Here is a 25,930-nt window from a genome sequence, read left to right as displayed (position 1 = left end):
TCTAAACCGTGGTCTAGGAAATCAAATGTTCAAGGCTAAGCAGTAAGTCTAGGAGATGGGACCAAGCTGTGGTTGAAAAAAGAAGCCATAAGGTCAAAAGTGGAAAGGTCAGAGCTAGATCAACAAGTCTGGTGGGAGACACCTGAGTGGTTTAGAAAATTGGTTGGGTGAGCGTTTGGGAGGCCTGATATTCTACGGCCCTAACTGCACAGGGTGGGGCCCCAGGAAGGAAGGTGTGGGGTAAGACGGAGCAGTCCCAAACCTGCTCTTCCCAAATATGATCATTAGCAGTTTTGTTGTTGTTACATAGTCTACAAGTTTCTTTTCAAATTCCCTTCTTTTTACCTCAACTCAGTATTTTTATTCCCCCTACATTCTGGGACTTTTCTTTCCACTTAACAGCTGACTGCTTTGGATCTGTGTGTGGAAGCGTATGTTCTTCTTAGTATCAAAAAGAAGTGGGGAAAAACTGTCTTTCTTCCAAAGATGCTTCTGCTCTTTGTTAAAATTGATGATCTGTGATCCTGAGAGTGCGTGGAAAGAGCAGTGTCTTCATATTTTAATACTAAATGGAAACGACCCCTGGCCTTTGACGTCACCACCACAGAAGGCCACTCCCCAGAGCGCAGCTTGGTCACACAGCTCTGGGAGGGGGCAGGGGGCTTGTGAACATGGGCACCCGCTCGGCTCGAGATTCTCCAGCCACACAGGTAACCGTGGGTGGGCAGTGGCTCTTGCTGCTGCTGCTGCTGATGGTGACGATGATGAAGGACCAGGTAGATCAGGGGGCAATGGTTAAAAGTACTTCCCTGAAACAGACATCATGGCAAAATGCTGGAGTTTCTCTAAGAAAGACTAAAGGGTGACAAACACTGGAAATGGCTCTTTGCAACCCCATGGACTGTAGCCCGCCAGGCTCCTCTGTCCGCGGGATTCTCCAGGCAAGAATGCTGGAGTAGGTGGCCATTCCCTTCTCTCGGGGATCTTCTTAATGCAGGGATTGAATCCAGGTCTCCTGCATTGCAGGCAGATATTTTGCCATCTGAGCCACCAGGCTCTAGGGGTTTACCTGTTCTAGCTATTTCATATAAACGGCATCATGCAATATTCTTTCTGTATCTGGTGAAACATTTGTTTTCTGTTACAAGTCGTTTATTTCTTTCAGTCTGCTCCTAGCATTGCCCTCGGATAGCTGAAATGCTCTGGGAAAATTAAAATTTCTAATTAGGACCTAAGAAAACCTCTTTGGGAATATCTACTTCACCTTGGTTGCTGGTGAGCTTATGAGACAAGTAACAGCTGAGAATGAAGTTATTGACTTTGCAAGGATATGAAGAATTGGACTTTACCTTATTCACATCTATCTTGACTCTCAGTTCCTTCCAGCAGCATCTCCAGTTTATGTCTTGTGTAGCGGTCTGGACACCAATTTATCCCATTATCCAAATGAACCTGTAATTGATATTTTGGCATCAGGATACTAGAGATTATATTGCTGGCCTGAACAACAAAGCATAGCCTCCCCCCAGGGAGTAAAATGATACTAGCTGTTGAAGACGAAAATTTGAGAAATACTTTACACTCTCCTCTCTTAGGGAGGCTGCTCATCCTCCCTCCTCCCTTCCCTCCCTGAAGAAATAGAGGCTGCCCAAGAGGGCTCTGGGATGCAGACAGCAGAGGCTTGAAATAAGATGCCTCTCTCCATCTGCCGGACGTAATCCAAGATGAGCTGAACAGATGAAGCTGGCAGAGAAATGGGGAACCGGACGGCAGACAAGGTTCTAAGGGGACGAAAATCCTAGCTAAATCCTTTTATGGGAGCAAAAGAGCCTGCTGGTCTAATAATGAGGAATCCAAGAAGGAAATTGATGTAGTGCTAGTGGTTTAGTGAATGAAAGTTTCTTTTCTGTAGACCCCCTGGGGTCTAACTAGTAACAACTAACTAACCAGTAACAACTAATGTGTTCTGTGGGATGACAGTTAAATATGGGACAAATGATGACTCGTCTGCACCAATGGTGATTATCATGTCCTGTTTTATGTGCTAGGTGAGATTGAATCATTGACTGCCTGCTCTGAGATATCTTTTCCGGGAGCCTGAAAATTCCACTTTAGAGTAGCTGATGGATTTGATAGGGTCCAGCAATGACAGGGCTGGGGTGGAGCATTTTTGTTGATTCCCGCTCCCTTCTCTCCCACCCTCCCTCCTTCTCTCCTCTCTCCCCGTCTCCCTCCCTCCATTCACCTGTAAGGAGCTTGTTATGCACCAGACCCTGTGCTAAGGACTTTTGTTGTTGTTCTTCAGTCCAACTCTTCTTGACCCTGTGGACTGCAGCACGCCAGGCTTCCCTGTTCTTCACCATCTCCCGGAGCTTTCTTGAACTCATGTCCATTGAGTTGATGATGCCATCCAACCATCTCATCCTCTGTCACCCTCTTCTCCTGCCCTCAGTCTTTCCCAGCATCAGGGTTTTTTCCAGTGAGTGGGCTCTTCACATCAGGTGGCCAAAGTTTTGGAGCTTCAGCTTCAGCATCTGTCCTTCTAATGAATATTCAGGGTTGATTTCCTTTTGAATTGATTGGTTTGATCTCCTTGCTGTCCAGGGGACTCTCAAGAGTCTTTTCCAGCACCACAATTCAAAAAACATCAATTCTTTGGCACTCAGCCTTCTTTATGGTCCAACGCTCATATCCGTACATGACTACTGGAAAAGCCATAGCTTTGACTATACGAATCTTTGGCAAAGTGATGTCTCTGCTTTTTAATACACTGTCTAGGTTTGTCATAGCTTTCTTCCAAGGAACAAGCATATTTTAAGCGCTAAGGATGTGAAATGAGACCCTGCCACCCAGGAGTTCCTGGTCACTCCCTTCTTATTTTCTCTCTTTTGTTTCCTGTTCTACTGTTACAGAGGACGTAAGCAGCTGTGTATTTGTCCATCTCTCATAGTAGGAAGTAGCTTCCAAAGGCCAGAGTCCTTCCTGCCTTTAAGCCTTTGATTCTATTGATAGCATTGCCCTAGCAGAAATTTATTGAATTGAATTCAGATATGTAAACAGATAACTGGATAAAATACAGTTAGTGATATTTGAGCGAATTTTGCACAAAGTGCCTGGAAGCACATGGGGCAGAGTCAACAACTGCCAAAGGCAGCCAGCGGGCCTCCTGGAGGTGTCACTGGAGCTGTCTTGAAAGATGAGAAGGTGTTTGCCAGACAAACAAGGTGGGTGCCCAGTCTCCTGAGGTCACACCTGCGTGAATGTTTCTTGGGAGGTGATCCTCTAATCCTGCCCTTTTCTTTCTTTAATGAAATTTCAAATGAAGCAAGTGATTCTGCTTGATTTGCCAGGAGCTTTGGATCAAGTCCTGGGATTAAGTATGGGCTTCCCTGGTGTCTCAGTGGTAAAGAATTCACCTGCCAAGAGACAGGAGTTCAGTCCCTAGGTTGGGAAGATCCCCTGGAGAAGGAAATGGCAAATCACTCCAGTATTCTTGTCTGGAGAATTCCATGGATAGAGGAGCCTGTCGGGCTATAGTCCATGGAGTCACAAAGTGTCGGACGCGGCTGAGTGACTAAACAACAACTGCGACAGTCCAGGTACCTTTCCAGAAAGTGACAAAGCTGGTTTCCTCTAGGGCTAAAGCCCCTCTCCCACCAAAGAAAAGAAAGTCTGTTGACTTCCTCACCCCTACAATGCAACTTGCTTTCATCTTCCTTTTCCTTATTGAAATATTAAATATTCAGAATTTCATTTCCTAAACGAGTTTGAGTTGGAGCCAAGATTTCACTCTAGTGATCCTTTCACCATCGCAGCAAACACACCCAGAGAATGCCTGCACTGCTCTGGAGTGGAGACTTACAGAGACCCAAGGGGAGAGACTTTCTGCTTCTAAAGAGCCTAATGCTGTGCTTAGTCCCTCAGTCACGTCCAGCTCTTTGTGACCCCATGGACTGTAGCCCGCCAGGCTTCTCTGTCCATGGGATTCTCCAGGCAAGAATACTGGAGTGGGCTGCCATGCCCTCCTCCAGGGAACCTTCCCAACCCAGGGATTGAACCCAGGCCTCCCACATTGCAGGTGGATTCTTCACTGTCTGAGCCACCAGGGAAGCCCAGAATCCACACCAAACAGGAAGCGAACATCAGCCCAGAAGTGCTCCTCTTCTGCCCGTTACTATTAAAGCAGATCTTCCTTGCACACAGAGTTGACATCGACACTTTTTGACACAGCTGACTCTAACCCTGAAGTTTTTAAAATTTATCTATTTTTTGCTACACCTTGTGGCTTGTGGGATCTTATTTCCCTGACCAGGGATCGAACCCAGGCCCTCGACAGTGAGAGGGCAGTCTTAAACACTGGACTACCAGGGACATCCCTAAACTGAAATTTAGAAGTTTCAAAGCCCAGGGAACAGTGAAGAGAGCCATACTCACCACCAGAAGATTTACCAGAAGAGCATCTTTAGTCTAAACTTGACAGTTTTTACGTTTTAAGTTTTTAATATATTTTAAGAAACCTCGGAAAGTCCTTTCCACGCAGAAAAATACCCCCAAAAGGAGCATTTACCTAAAAGGAGCATTTATTATTTGGTTATATATATTCATGTATTTTAAGAGCCTCTACCATTTTATTTTCATTTATCTATGATAAATTTCAGTGTTTTGTGGAACTCAAGAATTTTCCTAGGACTGGAACCCCAATTTATAATTCTGATGATTACACAGATGAGGATGTCACTTAGCAAAGCTCGTCTTGCCTTCCCCACACAGTTCCTTTTTAAAAATATTTATTTATCTTTGGTTGCACTGGGTCTTTGTTGCTGTGCATGCGCTTTCTCTAGCCGCTGTGTGACCTCACTGCGGTGGCTTCTCGAATGTTGCCGAGCACAGACTCTAGAGCAAGGGCTCAGTAGTTGCAGCACACACAGGCTTAGTTGTCCTGCGGCATGTGGAATCTTCCTGGACCGAACCTGTGTTCCCTACACTGGAAGGCAGATTCTTTACCACTGGACCACCAGGAAAGTCCCTTATGTGATTCTTGAGTTGGGCACCACTTGTTATAGGTAAGGTTGCTCACCCAAACTTCCCTCTTCTCTCGCTTTTCCAGTCATCAGCCTAGCTGTGCTTCAGTTCAGTTCAGTTCAGTCGTTCAGTCGTGTCCGACTCTTTGCAGCCCCATGAATTGCAGCACACCAGGCCTCCCTGTCCATCACCAACTCCAGGAGTTCACCCAAACTCATGTCCATTGGGTTGGTGATGCCATCCAGCCATCTCATTCTCTGTCGTCCCTTTCTCCTCCTGCCCCCAATCCCTCCCAGCATCAGGGTCTTTTCCAATGAATCAACTCTTCGCATGAGGTGGCCAAAGTATTGGAATTTCAGCTTCAGCATCAGTCCTTCCAATGAACACCTAGGACTTATCTCCTTTAGGATGGACTGGTTGGATCTCCTTGCAGTCCAAGGGACTCTCAAGAGTCTTCTCCAACACCACAGTTCAAAAGCATCAATTTTTCGATGCTCAGCTTTCTTCACAGTCCAACACTCACATCCATACATGACCACTGGAAAAACCATAGCCTTGACTAGACGGACCTTTGTTGGCAAAGTAATCTCTGCTTTTTAATATGCTATCTAGGTTGGTCATAACTTTCCTTCCAAGGAGTAAGCGTCTTTTAATTTCATGGCTGCAATCACCATCTGCAGTGATTTTGAAGCCCAAAAAAATAAAGTCTGCCACTTTTTCCACTGTTTCCCCATCTATTTCCCATGAAGTGATGGGACTGGATGGCATGATCTTAGTTTTCTGAATGTTGAGCTTTAAGCCAACTTTTTTACTCTCCTCTTTCAATTTCATCAAGAGGCTCTTTCATTCCTCTTCACTTTCTGCCATGAGGGTGGTGTCATATGCACATCTGAGTTTATTGATATTTCTCCCAGCAATCTTGGTTCCAGCTTGTGCTTCTTCCAGCCCAGCGTTTTCTCATGTACTCTGCATATAAGTTAAATAAGCAGAGTGACAATATACAGCCTTGACGTACTCTTTTTCCTATTTGGAACCAGTCTGTTGTTCCATGTCCAGTTCTAACTCTTGCTTCCTGACCTGCATACAGGTTTCTCAAGAGGCAGGTCAGGTGGTCTGGTATTCACATCTCTTTTAGAATTTTCCAGTTTTTTGTGATCCACACAGTCAAAGGCTTTGGCATAGTCAATAAAGCAGAAATAGATGCAAAGAAATAGAGGAAAACAACAGAATGGGAAAGACTAGAGATCTCTTCAAGAAAATTAGAGATACCAAGGGAATATTTCATGCTAAGATGGGTTCGATAAAGGACAGAAATGGTATGGACCTAACAGAAGCAGAAGATACTAAGAAAAGGTGGCAAGAATACACAGAACTGTACAAAAAAGATCTTCACGACCCAGATAATCATGATGGTATGATTACTCACCTAGAGCCAGACATCCTGGAATGTGAAATCAAGTGGGCCTTAGAAAGCATCACTGTGAACAAAGCTAGTGGAGGTGATGGAATTCCAGTTGAGCTATTTCAAATCCTGAAAGATGATGCTGTGAAAGTGCTGCACTCAATATGCCAGCAAATTTGGAAAACTCAGCAGTGGCCACAGGACTGGAAAAGGTCAGTTTTCATTCCAATCCCATAGAAAGGCAGTGCCAAAGAATGCTCAAACTACCGCACAATTGCACTCATCTCACACGCTAGTAAAGTAATGCTCAAAATTCTCCAAGCCAGGGTTCAACGATATGTGAACTGTGAACTTCCAGATGTTCAAGCTGGTTTTAGAAAAGGCAGAGGAACCAGAGATCAAATTGCCAACATCTGCTGGATCATCGAGAAAGCAAGAGAGTTCCAGGAAAGCTGTGCTTAAAGGACTTCAAATCCAAATGCCAGGTCTTTCATAATTCATTCTGACACCTCCCACTCTTCCCAGAAGTGTTTTTTTTCTTTCTCCAAACATCCACAGCACTTCATCCACCCATACACACTCAAAACTTAACATTTTCTACTTGGTTTATAATTTTTTGGTAAATATCTCATCAATTCAGTTCAGTTCAGTCGCTCAGTCATGTCTGACATACCTCCTACTAAATATATTTCCCATGGAGTCAGTGAGATTTTCTTTATGTCTTTATATATATCTCATCTCCTCTTCCCTCATCATTCCCTCTTCTCTCATCCCGATAGCCGTCTCAACATAAAACCATCACAGATACTTGGTAATAATTCACTAAATGGAGTCAATGGATGGAATTTCCATCTCGATAAATGTATCCAAGAATGTCTTCATCCTTTCCAGATACCATAATCCATAGCATAAATCCTTATACCAGTGTCTCCCAAAGTATGTTTCACGAACAACTATTCTGAAGAATGTTTAAAAAAGAATTCTTAAAACGTCTATGGTTAAAAACTTTTGGGAAATTCTAACAAAGTTTTAAACAGGATTCTTACTGTGGGACTTCTCACGTTGTAAGCATTGAGGAGTTTTAGTTTCAGAGTCTAAAATGAGGCAGTAAGGCTGTGTTCCTTCTGTAAGCTTGAGGGGAGAATCACTTTCCTTGCCTTTTCTAGCTTTTAGAGGTGTCTGTCTTCCTTGACTCAAGGCCCCTTCTTCCATCTTCAAAGCTGGCAATGTAGTATAAGGATGGAAAGTTTTTCTGTTTTTCCCTCTAGGTTCTTTGGCTAACCTGATAATTAAATTGCCATATGAAAGACTGTTGTTGAGTCACTCAGTCATGTTTGACTATTTACGACCCCATGAATTGTAGCCCACCAAGTTCCTCTGTCCATGGGATTTCTCAGGCAAGAACACTGGAGTGGGTTGCCGTTTCCTTCTCCAGGGGATCGTCCCGACCCAGGAATTGAACCTTCATCTCTTCTGTCTCCTGCATTGGCAGGTGGGTTCTTTACCACCAGCACCACCTGGGAAGCTATGATAGATTAACAGGAGAAAAGCAAATTTAATTTTGTATATATGGGGGTCCCATATATACATGAAAATATGAAAGTCAAAGAAATCACCAAAGTAGGAAGTTTTTATACCTCTTAGACAAAGGAACAATAAATTTGTGCAACCTTGACAAAACAAAGAGGTTTGGGCTTGGGGTAGTAAATTAGTGAAGAAATAACAAGTTTTCTTTGCACAGCCTTCTTGGTCCTGAATTCCCCATGTCTGGTGAGAAGGATGCCTTCTATCCCCCAGGGAGGATACCTTTCACATGGGAGACTTATTTCCCATTTTTAAGGGCGACACGCGAAGGTCAAAGTGCCCTTTTTGCACTCTCTTTCCCAAGTAACTTTAACTCAAAGTAATCAGTGTGCCCAGATGGCGTATTTTAGGGTGGCATATTCTGCTTGCCTTCAGTCTCATGTTCCAGTCTCTCTCCCTCTCTGATATCTGCTTCTGTCATCACATCTCTTCCTCTGACCCCTGACACTCCCTCCTCCTGCTTATAAAGGTACTTGTGTTTGCATTGGGCCCACCTGGAAAATCCTTCCCATGGGATACTCTTCACGTCCCAATGCCCTTAATTTAATCACCTCTGCAAAGTTCCAGCGCACAGAAGGTAGCACATTCACAGGTTCTGGAGACTAAAAGGTCCCCGTCTCTGGGGTTCCTGTGTCTGCGGCAGTTAGGGGAATAAACCTTTCATTCCTCGACAGAGAACTGGATGGAATACCCACCGCCACCTCTACCATTATTTCTAAAGGAAAGTGAATTCTGAGTTGTGGTGCAAAACAAGTTCACATCTGCGATACACAATCAAGGATAAACTGTGAACTCTGTGTATGGTAATATCAGCAGTTATGACAGTAAAAATCACTGACAGCCATCCTACGCCCAAATCTGCCTAAACTCTTCTCTCACAGTCTCAGGTATATAGCCCTTGTCTTCACAGTACATCAGACAAATTTTGTGATAGGACTGTCCACTAGGATTATTTTTCCCTTCAGAGTTTTCCATGATCTTTTAAACTGTTAACAAATGTGAACCTGTTATACATCATTTTGCACTGAGTTTATTCTCTGTGCAGGAAGCTATACTCTTCTGGTAGTCTTGTTTTTAACCATGTCTTACCCACTGCCCCAGAGACGTCAGTAACATCTATCCAGTGTTATCGTCACTAAGTAGGGTGTGATGCAAATGGTAAACCAGAAACATGGTACCTGAGAAGCTTGGTAAGGTGTGAAGACTTGTGGGAAGAGGCTGACTATGAGGAAGACTAGAAATATACAGTGGAATATTACTCAGTCATAAAAGGGAATGAAATTGTGCCATTTGCAGAGATGTAAATGGACCTCAAGACTGTATTACAAAGTGAAGTCAGAAAGAGAAAAGCAAAATTATCATATATTAACGTATATATGTAGAATCTAGAAAACTGGTACAGATGCAGCTGTTTGCAAAGTAGGCAGAGACACAGATGTGGAGAAGAAGCATGGACACCAGTGAGGGGAAAGTGGAGGTGAGATGAATCGGGAGGTTGACGTATGTACATGTTGATGCTGTATATAAAATAGACAGCTGATGAGAACCTGCCATATGACACAGGGAAGTCCACTCAGTGCTCTGTGGTTTCTGTGGTGACCTCAATGGGGAGGAAATCCAAAGAAGAGGGGCTATAGGTAAACATATAGCTGATTCACTTTTCTGTACAACAGGAACTAATATAGCATTGTAAGGCAACTATACCCCAGCCAGATGTTCCTAAAAATCAAACTAGAGATGGAAAAAAAAAGCTGACCAAAGGATAGAATTATGAATTGAAGTCTGAAATGTGTCATGTTTTAAAAGACTTTGTGGGGAGTAAACCCATAAACATTGTCCTGTGCAAAGAAAATCAGGTTACCTAAGGAAGCTACTTGATTTCACATAACTAGCATGATTTCCCTAGTGTCAAAAAACTGGACTTTTCTTACAAAATACAGGCGTGAAAGATCTTTGAAACTTCATACAGAATTACATATCAGGCATTAGGAGGGAGCAGTGTAAAACTGATTAATATCAGCCTCCCTTCAGCCCACACAGACAACATTGTCTCATAAGACACCAAGTTCCTCCAAGGCAAGGACATTGTCTCATTAATCTTTGAGTCCCCAGCCCCCACATGTAATTTGGCATATTGTCATAATGTTTGTTGATCACCAAGTAAAATGGTTGCAAAGTTAGTCCCTTCCTGTATGATGATTCATTCTGAGGAAATTATGTTTGAAAAAGCTGACAAGGGAGGAGTGTATGAGAAAAGAGAAAGAGTGTGGTATGTTGAGATTTTTCAAAGGAGATGTCTAGAGATTTTCTTCATTCCCAAAGTGTTCATTTTACTACAGTTATACCAAAGTATTCCATCAAAAACAACAACAACATATGCACTATCAATAGAGAACAGCAAAAGTATATTGAGATTCTGATGTTGATATTAAGTTATGAGAATCATTCTTCAGCTAAATTGCATATGTTGTTGTATACCCCCTGTTGCATACATAATCTTAAGGAATCACTTGCAAATAATCAAATTGGCAATTACTAAATCAAAGAATTCTCACAGGCTACTATGTTTTCCTTAGAAGATTAGGAAGACAAGTTTTGTCATTTTTGTATTCCAATTGGAGCATTCTCTATCCTGCCTCTGTTGAGATTATGAATTTTCTGAGGACAGAATATGACTTATGCCTCTTTTCTCTCCCCAATTTGTGTAGTTCCATTTTGTGGGCTTCATGGGCATTCAGTAAGTAGTAGAGGACTTGGATTAAATGGAAAAATATAGCATTGTGAGCACTGTAAAAGTCAGTGTGGGTAGGCATAACAGGATGAGAAACACATTTGCATATGTCAACTATATTGATACATTTTCCCAATCTTGTCCTAGCATTTCACATAGGTTGGGTAGATTATGCTTTGCAGTATACCAATAGAGCCTATGAAAGAAAGCATGTATCTGATTCCAGGTCGATCTACCAGAGGACTTTTGTAAGTCAGTCCTAGGAAATTGCATTCAAAAGCAATATTGTGTCCTTTATAGCAATATGACAGTGGTGCCAAAGAAGAAAGTAGTGAAGCTTCAGAATATCCAGTTGTTCAGTGATGATGGAATTTAAGGCTACCATCAACAGAGTCGTGAAGCTAAAGAAGCAGCTAAGAGGTGCATAAAAGGAATCAAAATTGAATAAAGAACTGTTAATATTATAGCTTATGTTTTAAAGGTAATCACAATGAAAAGTAAAACCATGGGGGACAGAAGTAGTCCTCTGAAAGTGGTTTGACTTCCTCCTGTGGTTTGACCAGCTTGGATACATCTGGACTAGTCTCGGTAGAGAGATGACATTTAAGTTGAGACTGATTGTTCTATCAATAAATTCAGTAACCGTAAGAGAGGGATGGAAGTAATAACTTTAGAGATTTGTGTTGTAGTGTTGAGGAAATGTGTAAGAAAAACATTCAGTTTCATCTTTCTACCTGAGATTTTTTGTGAGCTACATGGGTCATGAGAAGTGTATTTTGAGTTTTAAAAAAACACTTCATACTGGGATGTAAAAGTAGGGAGGATGTTTAACTTGCTTAACACAGCCACTGTGATGTGGGAGCTTCAAGGCATAGAAGGGGGTATAATCACAACATGGCTTTAATATGCAGGGGAAAGGTGTGCAAATGCTTCATGACAGAATGTTATAAGAAACAGCTGATAAAAACTATACAAATAACAAAGACCCAAAGTTAGAATTTTATGGAAGCGCAGAGAAATGAATGCTTCAAAAATGTGATTGGAATTTGAAAAAGTTTAATAAAGGTAAAAAGATATAAAAGACATTTTGATACTAAGACAATTTAGGTGATTACTTGGGCTTCCCAAGTAGCTCATTGGGTAGAGAATCCGCCTGCAATTCAGGAGACACAGAAGATGCGGGTTCAGTCCCTGGGTTGGAAGGATCCTCTGGAGGAGGGCATCACAGCCCACTCCAGTATTCTTGTCTGTAGAATCCCATGGAGAGACGAGCCTGGTGGGCTATAGTCTCTGATGGGTCTCAAAGAGTCAGACATGACTGAAGTGACTGAGCACGTATATAGTTGATTACTTATACCAAGTAGAGAGATAGTTGCCAAAGGAACCTGTGGGCATAAGCCAGAAAAACTCATGGAACTTAATTTTTCTAAAGAAACAGAACTTAAAATGGAAATGTGTTATAGCTGGGAAAGTAGGAGGATAAAAATTGACCTTATATAAATGCAAGCATTTCAAAAAATGATTTTTGCCTTAGTTTGTCAAGCCAGGAAAATTTTTTCTCTAATAAATAATCTCTACAAGGTAAACACTTCTGAATTATTTGGGAAATAATACAGGAATAAAAGAAGAAGATGATGATGTTTTTTAAACCTATTCTCTTATCCTAAAAATATTATGAGAAATTAGACTTATAATAACAGATCTTATAATAACAAATCTTGGGTATTCATGAGCTTTTGAAATAGAAGAGATGAGATGTGAGAAAGTTGTATATTTGGCAAGATATATTTTTCTTATGCATAGTTTGGAAATTATGTCGTTTTACCCAGAATAAACATTGACTTTATTACTACTAAAAGAGAAAACATCCCTGAGCTAATCCTGCCTTTCCTTTTCAGGTATGAGGAATACAGTAAATTTCTCCCTGGGGGCAGGGGTCAGCAATTTGATGGAGACTGTAATTCACTGAATGTGCAGTTTTGTGGACTGTGAAATGCAATAATAATTTCAGGGTTTTATTACAGGTATTACTTTGTCTCCTCCATCTCTTCCATTTTATTACATATCATATGCATCAACATGACGAACGGTAATGTGTTTTCTTTCACTGAAGTGGAAGACATAGAACAGAATTGGTAATATAAGTGTGGGCCACTGTTTTTTTCCAGTGTCGTAAACTTTGTGCTCATAGTCTGTATGCTATACTTTCTATTTCAGTAACATTTAACAAAACCTTGGCCATGGAGGAACTTACACTTACACAGAATGTCCGTACTGAGTCTCTGAGTGCTAATGTTTCAGGTATGGTACCAAGTGGCGACTCTGAGTTGCAAATTAAAGAGACAGAAGCCATCTCTTCCCTATTGTTTTTAGTGGATTTAGCTACAAATAATCCATACAATAACCTCAACTGTGGGACACAGAGAAACACCCAGATGTAAGTGAGCAAAGCAAAGGCCGCAGAACCAGAGCCATTCATCCTCTAAACTCCTGGAGGACCTTCCTAGCCTTTCCCTCAGCACCTAGTGATTCTCTCTGCATATAATCTTATCATACTGGATGATCTAATTTCCTATCTCACAGGCACAAGCAGCCGCAGCAACCTAATAAGAGGGCTTCCCAGATGGCCCTAGAGGTCAAGAACCCATCTGCCAGTGCAGGAGACATAAGAGACGTGGGTTCGATCCCTGTGTCAGGAAGATCCCCTGGAGGAGGGCGTGGCAAGCCACTTCAGTATTCTTGCCTGAGAAATCCAATGGACAGAGGAGTCTGGTGGGCTACAGCCCATGGGGTTGTAACGATTTGGACACAACTAAGTGACTCACACACACACAACCTAATAAGAAGAGACAGTTAAACTCGTGAAAGAAGGAGGCAGAAAACTTATTTTGAAATAGGCACAAAAATGTTTTAAGGCAGAAGGGCCACTGATAGAGACAGACCATCCTGTCTACTTTAGCTTCTCTTCAAGTTATTGCATCTGAGGTTAATAGTAATAGCCCTGAGACATCAAGACTTTAATTTATATTCTACACAATGTATTATTTATTAAAGATAAAGTTTCTGTTCAAAATGCTTTAATGTTTAAAAATTTGATACTGATAGGGATAACGTTTACTTAACCTCTTCCTTCAGCCTGCTTTGCTCAGCTTAGTCGCTAAGTCATGTCTGACTCTTTGGGACCCCACAGACTGTAGCCCACCAGGCTCCTCTGTCCATGGGATTTTCCAGGCAATAATACTGGAATGGGTTGCCACTTCCTAGTCCAGGGGATCCTCCTGACCCAGGGATTGAACCTGTGCCTCTTGCGTCTCCTGCATTGGCAGGCAGATTGTTTACAATTACTGCCACCTCGGAAGCATTATAATATAGTGCATTGAATGAACCCTAAAATACATGTTTTTGTTACTGGTAATCAGAACATTTTGATTTTCAACTTAAACATTTCCTCTCTTTTTTCCCCCCTCAAAATTCCTTCAACTGAATTACATGGAAACTACCAACAATTGGATTTACCCTACCTTCCTTGACAGAGAGAAAAACGATATGTGTATACTAGTCGATCCTTGCTGGTTCATGTCCTGGGTTGTTCAATGTTTTCATTTTATTTTATCCAGAGCAGTTTTCTCTCCCTTTAAAAAAATTAGTTAGGTTGAAAATAGCGTATTGAGATGTTTATATATTTTTCTTTTTGAGAAAATAGAAATCTAAACCAGGGCAAGGGAGAACTTTGGAAAACATTCTGCGTGATGCCTGCACTAAACGTCCCTTCCTTTTCCTCCTCAACACACACCCTTGGGCCAACATGGCTTTACAGTATGTTTGTGAAAGCCTGTCCTGAGAGTACCTTTCTGTGACTCAGACTGTGAAGCTTTTACTGCATCTCTAGGGAAATACAAAGTCTATGAGCTCTCCCTATTTCCTTATTGTATAGGGTAAAAAAAAATTTTTTTAGGACATGTATTTTATTTTTATTGATCAGGTGATTCAGTTGACAACATTATTTCTTTTTTCTTTTTTCCATCAGCAGCAGCTTTTTATTAGATGGAGGATACCCAGGGTTGGCTCAAAGAAAAGTGGTAACGATTGGTAAGCAAGGAGAGGAGACGCTCCTGGCAGTGGAGATGGGTACTTGTGATGTTGAGGGTCAGGGTCTCCTGCTCAACTCTGTCCACCCAGGAAGCTCTTCCCCTTGCCACTCAATATCACCAGTGCTGAAAGGCATCAAAGGGTCTGCAATGAGCTAGTTCAACTTGGCTAACAGTTCTTCCAGTTCTGGCCGAGCTTTGAACCTTCCCTTGAAGTCTTCTTCAGTGTGCTCCCTCACTGACAGTTTGACTCCTTCAGGAAGATTGCTTTGGAATTCCCAAGAAAATCTCTGCAAACATAGCACTCAAACCGCTGGTCTGAACCACTCGCTCATGGGTGGTAAGAACTGAGTCCAGTAACATTTTGTTGCCTGGTCCTGCACCTCCATGGTTTTGGTGGGCATCGCATAACTTTCCTCGACTTTAACGGAGAGATGATTGCAAAGGTTGTGAACATACTGGGCATAACTCTCTGTCAGGGCCATGTCATATGCAATCAGGTGAATGTTTAAAGCCCCATATTCATAATCTGTCCCAGATTAATGGGTCTCACTTCCACTTTTCCCTTCTTCTTTTTAGGCTCTTCTGGCTTAACTAGATGCTTGTATCTTCCAATGCCATGCATGGGCTTTGACCTGTAGTGCCGACTGGTGGTCAACAGAATGCCACCTGCAGCACAGATGGGATTCTCTCCTGAAGTTCTGAACCTCAAGAGGGAAAAGGCTTGCTTAAAAATGGTGTCATTCTTCAGACACGGCACCTTTCCTAGTGCTCCATTCATCCTTGGCGGCCGACAACATTATTTCTTATCTTTCATCACTAGAAATCACAATTTCACTTTGCTATGTGATTCATCTACACAGTTCTACAGTTATTTGTTGTTATCTGGAATATAAAAGGGGCTTCCCTGTGTGGCTCAGATGGTAAAGAATCCACCCATAATGCAGGAGACTCACTCAGGTTCAATCCCTGAGTTGGGAAGGTCCCAAAAGCATTGGTTTCTCAAGTTTCTGTTATCTTAACCCCAAATAAACCAGGTTCTATTTTTGGATTAGGAAAAAAGCATATATACTACCATATAGATAATGGCAGTATACCTCCTATCTGTTTTAAGCTATTATTTCCTTGAGATATGAGAAATTGTGCAGCCCATTGGCCGTGAACCTCGATAGAAAGTTGAGAGAAGTCAATTTCTCCTTAGGGAATTTATACTATTGTTGGTCTTTGACTCCAGCCTTTAATTGGGAAAGAAACAGACCTGTAATGATCTCATTCCTACACTTCTGTAACACAGCAAGATATTTCTCTGTTCGTGGACAAGGTATGGGTGGTATTTAATACAGGAATGGTAGTGGTTTAGTGGCTAAGTAGCCTCCAACTCTTGTGACCCCAGGGACTGTAGCCTGCCAGACTCCTCTGTCCATGGGATTCTCCAGGCAAGAATAGTGGAGTGGGTTGCCATTTCCTTCTCCAGGGGATCTTCCCGACCCAGGGATCAAACCTGGGTCTTCTGTGTTGCGAGCAGATTCATGACCAACTGAGCCACGAGGGAAGCCCAATACAGGAATAGGAAGGAGAAAAACAGAAAGTATTTGTTGAACTGCTTAGCACCTGTGAAAAAGCAGATCCATGAAATTGTCATAAAAAGAGCTCTTATTCTGTTCTTGCTGGAGTTGCTTTGATTACCTACTGTGTGCCAGGCACTGCGCTCTACGTCACTTCACACGTATCATTTTTTTTTTCTTGGAGCCATGGTTTTATTGTCCACAGGATGGAAGGAGACCATTTGTCTGTTTCCCATGCTGAATAGAAGACTGTTGTCCTTAAAGTTGAAGGGGGAAATAAATGGCATAGAGAAAATAATGTACTTTAAAATGAGGCCAAAGAGTTACCTTAGGGTGCTAATTTTCATGCTGCTGATTGGCAATTCAAACGTTGAAAAACCTGAGCAGCCATTGATCACTTTCCGTTCAGTTCAGTCACTCAGTCGTGTTTGACTCTTCGCAACACCGTGGACTGCAGCACGCCAGGCTTCCCTGTTCATCACTCCCAGAGCTTACTCAAAACTCATATCCATCGAGTCAGTGATGCCATCCAACCATCTCATCCTCTGTCTTCCCCTTCTCCTCCCACCTCAGTCTTTCCCAGCATCAGGGTCTTTTCTGAAGAGTCAGCTCTTTGCATCAGGTGGCCAAGTACTGGAGTTTCAGCTTCAGCATCAATCCTTCCAATGAATATTCAGGACTGATTTCCTGATTTCCTTGAGAATTGACTGGTTGGATCTCCTTGCAGTCCAAGGGACTCTCAAGAGTCTTCTCCAACACCAAAGTCCAAAAGCATCAGTTCTTCGGCACTCAGCTTTCTTTATAGTCCAACTCTCACATCCATACCTGACTACTGGAAAAACCATAGCTTTGACTAGACGGACCTTTGTTGGCAAAGTAATGTCTCTGCTCTTTAATATGCTGTCTGGGTTGGTCATAACTTTTCTTCCAAGGAGTAAGTGTCTTTTAATTTCACGGCTGAAATCACTATCTGCAGTGATTTTGGAGCCCAAAAAAATAAAGTCTCTCACTGTTTCCATTGTTTCCCCATCTGTTTGCCATGAAGTGATGGGACCAGATGCCATGATCTTAGTTTTCTGAATGTTGAGCTTTAAGCCAACTTTTTCAGTCTCCTCTTTCACCTTCATCAAGAGGCTCTTTAGTTCTTCGCTTTCTGCCATGAATTGTGTCATCTGCATATCTGAGGTTATTGATATTTCTCCCAGCAAACTTGATTCCAGCTTGTGCTTAATCCAGCCCGGCATTTCGCATGATGTGCTCTGCATATACCAGCTTTGACGTACTCCTTTCCTGATTTGGATTGGGAATAGATCACTTAGGTTTAGTCAAGTTTCCTACATTTTTCACGCATCAAGCGGATTCCCTTGTACTTTATCAAATCCCAGGATTTAGTCTGTGTTTTGGTGGGCCCCTTCTCGGCTCTTCCAAAGCAGAGTGGCATTTTGGGGAGGTCAGCCCCCACAGCGTGAGGCATAGCAGACAAGACAGATCCTAAAGGAAGTTATTTCTAGACAAAGATGCTTCCCCTAAGATACACTGTCTTGGGAAGATGATCTGAAAAAACAGCCTTGGAATAAGGTTCTTCCCACAGAAATGTTGTCAAGGTGGTAAACTGAAAGTAGAAGAAATGCTGAGCTTCTGTGGCAAACACCGTTTAAATCTCTAAATACTTCTGATGATATGTTCATTTGAAAATGAGGGACAGGCTTGGTTAGAGAGAACCTCACATTTCTTTCTGCCCTTAGTTTGAAGTCTAACCAATACTGGTGGGACTTATCCCTTGTTCCCTAAGAACTTCTCATGTTTCCTTCCAGAAAGAAGTATTCTTTCCTCTGAACTTCCAAGAACAGATTTCATGTCACTGAAAGCTAAGTGAAGTTTCTAACTTTTAGACTCCCAAGATGGGGGTAGTGACTCTTTCCAGAGACCAGTCAACCGTAACATGGAAATATCCTTTTGTTCCCCGTGCTTGATCTGGGAATAAAAATGGATTTTAGTTTTGTCATTATCTTTAAATAATGTTAAAATGTTAAAAGTAGAAACTTTAAAACATGCAGAAGTCTATTTTTATCAAGTTCATTAGAATGAAACAGTTTCACTTGTATCTTGATGATTACTCTAGCTTCTTGATTAGCATCCTGGATGCAATATTTGTTGCAAGTTCTCCTTTCTTTCTGGCTTAGCATTCATTGGTGGTAGTGTTTTAGTCGCTCAGTTATGTCTGACTCTTGCGACCTCGTGGACTGTAGCCTGCCAGGCTCCTCTGTCTATGGGATTCTCCAGCAAGAATACTGGAGTGGATTGCCATTTCCTTCTCCAGGGCATCTTCTCGACCCAGGAATCAAAGCCGGGTCTCCTGAATTGCAGGCAGTTTCCTTATTGACTGAGCTACGCATTCATTTAGGACGTTTTAAAAGAATAGCCATCCCCCAGAAGTGCTCTCATTCATTACATTATGCTAGTGATAAATAGAATTAATTTATTTTCTTCTGCTTTTTAATTAACCTAAAACTTATGTTTTTTTCTCCTATGAAATATTTCTGCACAGTGAAATTTTCATTAATCATCAGCTGGTACCCCAGAAGTTCAGCCAGAATAGAAAGAGAAGGAATGGCTATCTCTCTCTCAATGTTTTTGAGGGTAGGGGTGAAATAGAATAGTTTTATTGCTTTGCCAGGCAAAGGGGGCCACAAGGGCTAATGCCTTCAAGATTCTGTGAGCCTTTCTTCCAGTATCAACACTGTTAACTTCTGATAAGCATAATGGGAGCAAGGGCCACTCTCTGCAGGATCTATAAGTTGCCTTAGGGTAAAAGTCACCCAGACGTTTTTGAATATGCTGACAGTCTTTTCACTGATTCTCTAAGAAGCCACTCCACTTGCTCATCAGATATTATTATATAGAACAAGGGGTTACAAAGAGGCCTATCACCCTGTAGCTTTTATGTATCCTACCATCTTCTAGAGTTTTCAACATAAAATTAATGAGAACAGAATACTCAAGGTTTTTTGTTTTAAATATATTTTATAGAGCAGCTTTAGATTCACAGCAAAATCAGTGTGGTATTTTAACTTTAAAATTCTACTTATACAAAAACAACTTCATTGAGATATTATACACACATAAAATTTACCTTTTTAACTTGTACAATTCTGTGTTTTTCAGTATGTTCATGGAGTTGTGTAACCATCACCACTCTAAGTTCAGGATTAAGATTTAATTTTAAATGATGAAATTATAAAATGCCATTTAAAGAATTTAAAGAAAAGGAGAAAAATATCCTTCAAACTCCCCATTCTAACCAAATTCTTGTCATTCTTGGTGCATTTTATTTTAGATTTTTTAAGCATTGAGATATTTTTATGACTAATGATGAGAGTGTTCTATGTCATTGTTTAAAAATTTGAGAGTAGATGGCTTTGTCTCTTTAAGCTGCTCCCAGTGTGATGAAGTGTGCTGTGATTCTTACTGTGGTGTGTGAACATGAAATTATTCAAGTGAAGAAATAACTTCATGGCTGTGTATCCTGTGGTGTGATGCTGTTTCTCTTGGTATTTGAGCATTTCCAACGCACTGTTAAGCTTTAGACTTTTGATCACTAATAGTGAATAGTCTTTTATTCCTTTGTTCTATGGTATGAAAACATTAGAAGCTGGAATGTCCTTAGATGATGGTGTCTCCTTAAACTCAGGGCAGATTTGGTATTGGGTATTGTGAAGGAGTGATTTCAGCAAGCATCAAAGAGAAGACTGGACAGTAAGTATGTAAGAGTGAACAATAGGAAAAAGACAGTAAAACATTCATAGACAGTGGATCTAAACACGTTTACAGAAGTTACAGAAATGGTCAAAAATATATGGAAAGGTGCTCTGGGGTTATGAATGAAAACCTTTTTTCTGGAATCAGATTAAGAACAATTGAAAAAAATGGATAACTTTAAGTGGAATAAAGGACATGGAAAGGAGGTACTTATACTATGAGAGTATAATCGTTCAACCTTTTAAGAGGCTAATTTGATAGCATTTATTAAGATTTAGAATAACTTATCTTTAATTGAAGAATAGCACTCTTTTAAGAATTTTGCAGAAGTAATATCACTGTATATAAAAATACATGTATATAGATGTTCATTGAAGCCATAATTCAATTACAAGAAATTGGAAAAAACCTGTTACTTGGCAATAGGAAAATTGGCTAAATAAATATGGTTCAGATAGCCAATAAAAAAGACAAGGTACATATATATGTATTGCTCAGTGCAGATGTGTATGTGAAAAAGTAGAAATATGATAATCCCTCTTTTATCTTTTAAAAGGTGCGATTGTAGGTAAGTCTGTTTCTGTGTAGGAAAACAGGGATGGGGGAATATTTTACTTTTTGTTTTATATGCTTTTTTTCAATTGATTGGATTGCGAGTGATTTTTACTTTCTTCTCCACCACCCCATGTTTCTCAAATCCAGAATTTGGAAAATTAAGTGAGATTCTTATAAGGCTCTTGCAAAGAATGCAATAATTTGAACCAAGCTGTCAAAATATTGCCAAGTAGAACTCCTTAAGGAACCAGCTTTACTGAATAGCTAACTGATTTTTGATTAGGATATTAGCAATTTATATGGAAAAAGATATTTCTTAAGTAGGTGGAAATAGTTTTCACTTAGGTTAAATCTTTTGAAATAATTTTTATTTTTCTAATCATAAAAGTAAAATATCATTAGAAAACACTTTGAAAAAAATTTAAAAAGGTAATAAAAATTACCTGTAATTCTTTCACCTACAGATAATAGTAGGCTAAGTCTTAAAACCTCATTTGTGCCATCAGTTTGAAAGTTCAAAAGATTTTATTTACACAATGAGAGTATGCTTCACCTTAATCACCTTGTCTAATTGCTGAATTAGAGAGGGGATCCATACAATCTTATTGAAGTTTCCTGAAATGTTTCCTATAGAAAATTAGCTTTGGTAATGTTGCACGTTATAAATAGAGTTAAAAGAGGACGGTAGAAATGCTGAAAGGTGAAAAAGAAGGGAGCTCGAAGACAGACAAGTGTGACAAGCAAATCCTATATTTTCACGTAATTAAAGAAGGGCGTAGCAGTGTCTGCGATCAAACCAGCCAGAAAAGACATTTCCCTTCGCTTCTCCCGTCCTGCTGATGGTGCTGGCAGACAGCCTAGTGCGAGTGGAAGGGACCGGCAGTGGCAGGAGCATTTGTGTTAGCTCGTGCGTGCGTCTGCGCTCAGTCACGTCCAACTCCGGCAACTCCATGGCTGTAGCCTTCCAGGCTCCTCTGTCCATGGGATTATCCTGGCAAGAATAGTGCAGTGGGTTGCCATTCCTCCTCCAGGGGATCTTCCCAACCCAGGGATCAAACCTGTGTCTCCTGCATCTCCTGCGTTGGCAGGCAGATTCTTTACCTCTGCGCCACCGGGGAAGCCCTGTGTTATTTGGTACCTGGAGGGTAATTGTCTGAGGGACTCGAATCCTCGGTATATACTCATGCTTGCTGGGGGAGAGACTGGATTACAGAGGTAACTACCCTAAGCTTCTCACCCTTGGTACTACCCCTTAAGTCTCCTCTTTGCCACGACAGACCCCGACTCCTCCCTGATAATTAATTAGCCCACACATCACAGGCAGGTCTGGTTAGTGGCTTCTTGCCTTCCCTTTGTCCCCTCACTCCCCAGGCCAGAATCATATATTGGGCTGTGCTACCAGAGGCTAGAGCCTTGAGTTCTTCCTAACTCCTCAGCACTTTGCCCAGGCCATCCTCACCTTAAGGATGGCCCATACATTTTGTTGTCCAGTGCTAAACAAAAACGTGGGCCCCTTGTTCAAAACTTAAGAATTTTAAGTCAAAGCATTAGAACAAGTGGGTGCCTTTTGGAACTGCAGGGTGCAGGCCCACGAGGCTGGCTCTGCTCACCTGAGCCCCATCTCCTGAACAGAGGTTTCCTGTTACCGAGAGAGGGCACATAGATAGTACCCCCATTCTGCCGCCTTTCCTTTTCTGAGTTCGTTTAGTACTTAATATCCACATGGGGCTATGGGTCTGCTGATCCTTGGAATAAAACTGTTCTTTGAGAAGGACAGGTGTTGTGGGGGAGGAAACACATTCTCTTTCCTACTGCCCTCTTGATTCTCCATCTGGGACCCTGTAGCTTGTACTGACAAGGACATATTAACAAGGGGAAAAGAAACAAATGTTTATTAACATCTGGAAAACACTTACACATGGGCATACCCAGAGATGGATAGTTCCAAAGAGTGGTTAGAGCTTGGGCTTATATAGCATCTTAGCAAGGGAACAGTACATTTTTAGAGAAGTGATGAGACAAAGGAAAAGGACTTTGAGTTTCTAGGGGCAGAAAATTGATGGAAAGCAAATATGTGGGTAACTAATGAATAATGAGTAAGAACTAGTTAGTAAGAGTTGTTATGTAGAATCTTCTGGAGCCATCTCTGGGTGGACACAGGTCTAAAGAACAAGTCTACCCTTGTTCTTCGTGGTAGAGAGTTAGAAGGAGGACACCTTTGTAAATTTATGTTCTGCTTTAGGCAAATAGAGGGGCTTCCCTGGTGGCCTAGATGGTAAAGAATCTGCCTGCCATGTTTGAGTCCCAGATTCGATCCCTGGGTTGGGAAGATCCCCTGGAGGAGGGCATGGCAACCCCCTCCAGTATTCTTGCCTGGAGAGTCCCATGGATGGAGGAGCCTCGGGTTTGGAAGAGTCGGACTTGCCTGAGTGACTAACACTTTCACTTTGGGCAAACAGGAGGAAGACAGAGAGCTTTCCTCCGATCTGCTTCTTCTCAGTTGCCTTCAGCGCACTATAATCCTTACGGTGAAGTGGCGAACATCGGGGCGGCATTTTCTGCTGCCCTGTAGTGTCCTTCCTGGGCGGATGGAAGCCCATCTGACACCTTGCGGATATTTCAGAAAAGACTGCCCTTCCTGCAGACACGGCCCTGTGCTGGGGCACCTAGCTCAGCGTTCAGTGAGTGGGGTGCAGGCTGGATTTCATTCCGCTCCAGTGTGCCTGGCGGGGCATCCCCATGCCGGCCACAGCCTGCATGATCCTATCCGATCGTGTGCCCAGGGCGCAGTGTCCTTCTCCTCCGTCGTTCCCGTGTACGTGCGTACTCACTTGTGTCCCACTCTGTGCGGCCCGCGGCCTGCAGCCCTCTAGGCTCCTCTGGGGTTTCCCAGACAAGAAGACTGGAGTGAACTGCCATTTCCTCCTCCAGGGAATCTCCCTGACCCAGGGGTCGCACTCACGTCTCCTGTGTCTCCTGCATTGGCCAGAGCTTTCTTTACCACTAGCGCCACCTGGGAAGCCCCACATAAAGATCCAAATCCCTTGACTTCAGTACTTAGTGGATTTGTACTCTAGGATATAACTCTTTGCCCTTTTTGCTAGTTGGTTTTGCTCACTTATTTTCGAATTGCAAATGGTTTCTGTATCGGCAGTCAGTTTTGATCATATGCCAGTGGCTGCCTGTGGCATGTTAAGAAGAACTATGGTTCTGTATTGGCGCTGAACAGGAAAATAATTATATGATCAATAAGTGAGAAGTTATTCTCCTATCCTGGGCCCAAGATAGCATTATAAGGTCATGTGTTTGCTATCATCATCTTAATTCAGAGAAGAACTCTTGTAAAGTCATAGATTTTTTTTGTCGGTAGCACTGTTAGAGATGTTTTCTCTTTTCCCCAGTGAGTCATTTCACTGCCACCAAGCAAGCATTTAAGTTGGAGGATGGGGCTGGGGTTTTATGTGTAATGGAAATACCACTGACCGGTGGAAGAGCAGGGTCTGTTGAATGACCAATTGAAATAAAATTTTAGAACACAGAAGAAAACCTGAAGGTACTAAGAAACCCCACCATTGTGTGATTATATTAAGAAAAGAGTGAGAAACAGGTTGGTAAGAATCAGTTAACTTTCTCCTTGCTCTGAACTTGTTTACATGACTGAGTTTGTAGTTTTCAAGTTCTGTGTGTGTATTGCCTTGTTTTGCTTTATCTATGTGTCTCCTCTCAACCAGCCATGAGGTCTTGAGAAACAAGTCTACACGCAAGGTCTCACACACAGAGAGAGCGAGAGATATTTGTTCATTGCGGGATTGAAACCATGCAGGGTGTTCTAGCTTGCAGTGCTTTTGTGTATTCAAGGAGTTTGCTCACGGCATAAGCATTACTACCTGTTTGTCTTCCGGACGCTGAGGTTGACGGTGACTAAGTGACTATACCATTTCCCAGTGGTTCTGAGTGCGTTATTGATTAGTAGCAGAATTGACTAGCATAAATGGCAGCTGAGGGTTTTCTTCCTCTCTTCTACCTTGTGCTGTTATGGCAGAAGTGAAGGGCCATTTTCAAGGCTCTCCAAGCTACATGATAAATAATTGTTGGATAAATTAATATCCTCCTCTAGACGAGCGCAAAGCCAGGGGTCAGGTCCGGCTGCCCTGACTGTGATTTCCCCGTGCAGCCCACTGGTGGGCGTCGCCTCCCGTTTGGTTCAGGTCCCAGCTTCTCCCTTACTTGTCTGTAACTGGGGGTGAGTCATGGCAACCTTGCTGCCCTCCTTTTTCCAATTGTAAAAGAGAGATGCCTTTGCCACCAGCTGTCTTAAAGTGCCTCTGACTCCTGGAACGAAACCCCTCTGGAAGCAGGAAGCGTTGTAGTCGCAGTAAATGGGCTCTTTGCATGATAACTGCCTCGTCTTCCCCTCTCTTCTCACCCCGATTTCCTGCTGAGGTAAGGAATGTGGAGTGGGTTTTGTGTGTTTCTCTTCAGCTTTCAATTCCTTTTGTGTATGTCTGGCCTTGTAAATGTAGTGAATAAATGCTATAATTATAACCCTTTTTGACAGCTCTGTAATTTAATTGTAATTCACTCTGAGCATCTTTTAAAGACAATGATGTGTATTGAAAATGCAGCTGTTCCGATCTCGTCTCCTAAACTGACAGGAACCATTGGAATCATTGTCCCAGCAACTGTGGAAACTTCCAATCTATTCAAGGCCAAATATAGGAATATACTGTGTGTGTGAGTGTGTGTGTGTGAGTGAGACCACTTTCTGTACTCTAGTTTGGCAAAAGTAGCTGTGTGATATTTACAGAGAAGTATTGGTTAAAATTTGCCTTTGCATAAATATGTAAATTATGTATTATAAAGTGGAAAAACCATTGGATTTATTTTGTGCAGTAAGCTGAGCGGTATACCTCTGTTAACATTCCTCTGCCAACCTGAAGTTGATTCCCGCCAGCATTGGCAGGTGGTCCTTGGAAACCTTGTTGTTGTTAATCGCTCACTCATGTCCAGTTGTTTGTGACCCCATGAACTGCAGCACACCAGGCTTCCCTGTCCTTCACTATTTCCCAGAGTTTGCTCAGACTCATATCCATTCAGTCGGTGATGCCATCCAACCATCTCATCCTCTGTTGTCCTTCTCCTCCTGCCCTCAATCATTCCCAGCATCAAGGTCTTTTCCAATGAGTTGGTTCTTCACATCAGGTGGCCAAAGTATTAGAGCTTC

The 25,930-nt window shown here is 42.0% G+C and overlaps 1 protein-coding gene and 1 pseudogene across 2 annotated transcripts in view; one reads left to right on the top strand and one right to left on the bottom strand.

Moving 5' to 3' along the window:
- CRACD (capping protein inhibiting regulator of actin dynamics) overlaps positions 1 to 25,930 on the top strand; it is a 279,559-nt gene that overhangs the window by 152,754 nt on the left and 100,875 nt on the right. The gene's annotated exons all lie outside the window — the stretch shown is intronic.
- Positions 14,919 to 15,608, bottom strand: LOC122696567 (annotated as a pseudogene).

Source organism: Cervus elaphus, chromosome 6, assembly GCF_910594005.1.
Source record: "Cervus elaphus chromosome 6, mCerEla1.1, whole genome shotgun sequence".
In the NCBI taxonomy this organism is placed as follows: domain Eukaryota; kingdom Metazoa; phylum Chordata; class Mammalia; order Artiodactyla; family Cervidae; genus Cervus; species Cervus elaphus.
The sequence above is the reverse complement of the archived record's forward strand: the minus strand, read 5'-3'. Positions and strand labels throughout refer to the sequence as shown.